Below are 2,746 nucleotides of genomic sequence, written 5' to 3'. Positions count from 1 at the left end.
GTTGGTAAGTGATTGAATCTTGATTTCAGAGGGGTTTAAACGCAAAAAGGAATCAGCATATTAAGTGACTTTTTCAACCAGGTTGTAAACTCCCAAGTTTTGGGAAAAGTTAACTGCCCATTTTTTCATTTTAAAATGTTCAGTCCTACCAGAAAAAATAAGTACACATTTCAAATGCTGTATTTATCTAGATTCACCAATTAACATTTTGGTTTTTGTTTTGTTTTTGGGAGGGAGGAAACTGGGGTGAGGTGTCATGTCTCCATTTCTAAACACTTCAGCCCTGCATCTGCTAAAAACATTCTAAACAACCTCAACATTTCCACACCTAAGAAATTTATCACAGCTAACAGGTCTCTAAATGAACTGCCAACTGCTGGGATGGCCAGTCCGATGCTTCATGCCCAAAGCGTTTGGGTGTCTACACAGACCTGTGGTGAGCTAGAGGAGGTCCCAGCAGAGGCTGAAGAGGGCAAAGCTTGCTCTTAGAGCAAGGTGCAGTGTTCAGGGATTGGTCCTTGGCTGAAAGGTGTCAGTTTCCCCACTAAAACCTGAAAACAGCTGCGTTTGTGTTCTAAGTTTTGTTCTTTAAAGCTATGTTTGGGGAAGCGGATTTGGCCCAATGGATAGGGCGTCCACCTACCACATGGGAGGTCTGGGGTTCAAACCCCGGGCCTTCTTGACAGGTGTGGAGCTGGTCCATGCGCAGTGCTGATGCGCACTGGGAGTGCCATGCCACGCAGGGGTGTCACCCATGTAGGGGAGCCCCATGCGTAGGGGTGTGCCCCTTAAAGAGAGCCACCCAGCGCGAAAGAAGGTGCAGCCTGCCCAGGAATGTCACCGCACACGCAGGCAGCTGACGCAGCAAGATGACGCAGCAGAGGGAGAGACGCGGATTCCCGGTGCCCTTGATAGGGATGGGAGCGGTCACAGAGGAATGCACAGCGGGTGGATGTGGAGAGCAGACTACTGGGGGGGGTGGGAAGGGGAGAGAAATAATAAATAAATAAATAAATAAATAAATAAATAAATAAATGCTATGTTTTTGCAACTTCAAGTAGATTTAATCCCTTAAAGAGAGTGCTTCCTTTGGCTTTTTTTTTTTTTTTTTTTTTGCTTCCTTTGGCTTTTTAATTCTAAGTACTGATCTTAGAACTTGGAGAGCTGAAGGCTCCACCAGTTGAGTGCTCTATAGAGTTTCTTCCTAATTTCACTTCTCCAGGTACTGAAAAATCAAGGCTTACCCATTCTATCCTTGTTGAGACAAAAGCAGTTACTGTCAAACCTACCTCATGGGTGAGACAGCAGTGGGGGCGTTTTTCTGGGTATTTCCAAAGAGTGTAGAAGAAAAATTGAAAACTACAGTGGCCCAAACCTGGGACCTCTCCCCTTCGATAGGGGTCTCAGAAACTTCCCTGGCCTGCCCTGAGAATAGCCCGACCCAGGATCAGATTTAAAATGCTGAGTTCTCCAAAACCACTAGGGATCAGGAGCCGCTTCAGAATGGATAAATGCTGGGCTTACAGCAAAGTGGGCGAAGAGGTCCAGATGAACGGAGCTTTTGGAGCCCTCCCTCTCTGGTGCTCGCTGGAGGCAAGAGCCGCCCGGGGCATCTTGGCCACGTTCAATGGAGCACCAGTCAGACTTGGCAACGTCCAGGGCAGGGGCTCAATCCCAACCCGCTCCACCCTAATTCCCTGCTCTCTCTCAGTACTTGCTCTCATCCCCATGGCAACAGGTCCTGGCGCTACCCAGCTCCCTCCCACAGACGGGCCTGTCCGCGTGTTTCTCTGCCCACCCCACTTTGCCTCCCAGCAGCTTGTTTCCTCCCCGCTCTGTGCTCCAGGGCCAGTCTCCCCGGGGGTGCTGTGACCTTCCACAAGAGCCGCCCTCTTTTAGTGCCTCCGCTGTGACTTAGGAGACTGGGCTAGTGGATTTTGAAGGTGACTTTATTTATTTACCTATTTTTGAGGTACCAGGGGCCAGGGATTGAACCCGGGACCCCATTTGTGGGAAGCTGGTGCTCATCCACTGAGCCACATCGGCTCCCCTGAGTTGTTTTCCATTTGTTTCACTAGGTTTTTTAGGAGGCGCCGGGAGTTCCCAAGTGGGAAGCAGGTGCTCAGCCACCTGAGGTATATCCGCTCCCTTGAAGGTGATTTCTATACCTCTGGTTCTCTGATTCCATTTTATAGAAGTAAGATTTTTTAAGTGGCCAGGGCCCTTCCTGTAAAGCCTTAGGATTAGGGCTCTCACTTGGCCAGCGAGCACGCAGGCCTAGAGAAGGCTCACTCAAACCCACCTTGTTAGTGCAGAGTCAGGATGGAGCCAGGTAAGCTGAGCCCCCCTCGTCCCCTGTCCCTCTGAGTGCACTGCTTGTGGCTGAATAAACTGGCAGCGCTACGCAGGACTTCCAGCCAAGCCTCCAACCCTGAGTCTCCGGAGCTGAGCTGAGCAGCGCTGTAACCAGGGCCCTCCCTGACCCACACACACACCCCCAGGAGCAGAGCCGGCCCACTCCACCTCACCTGCGCAGGGGGAGGGCTGGGCTGAGCACCTCTGCACGCTCCCACGCCCCTTCCACCCTGATCACTGCGCAGGCAGAAACGAGCAACCGCGCAGGTTGCATAAGCAACGATGCATAAGGAGGCGGTGGAAAGAGACTAGCATATATAGTCCAAGCATATTGCTTACTTCCTCTGGGCCTCAGTTTCCTCGTCTGTAATCCAGGCGTGACGATTCCGAC

The sequence above is a fragment of the Dasypus novemcinctus genome, chromosome 27 (assembly GCF_030445035.2).
Source record: "Dasypus novemcinctus isolate mDasNov1 chromosome 27, mDasNov1.1.hap2, whole genome shotgun sequence".
Lineage (NCBI taxonomy): Eukaryota > Metazoa > Chordata > Mammalia > Cingulata > Dasypodidae > Dasypus > Dasypus novemcinctus.
Note: the sequence above shows the minus strand (reverse complement) of the source record.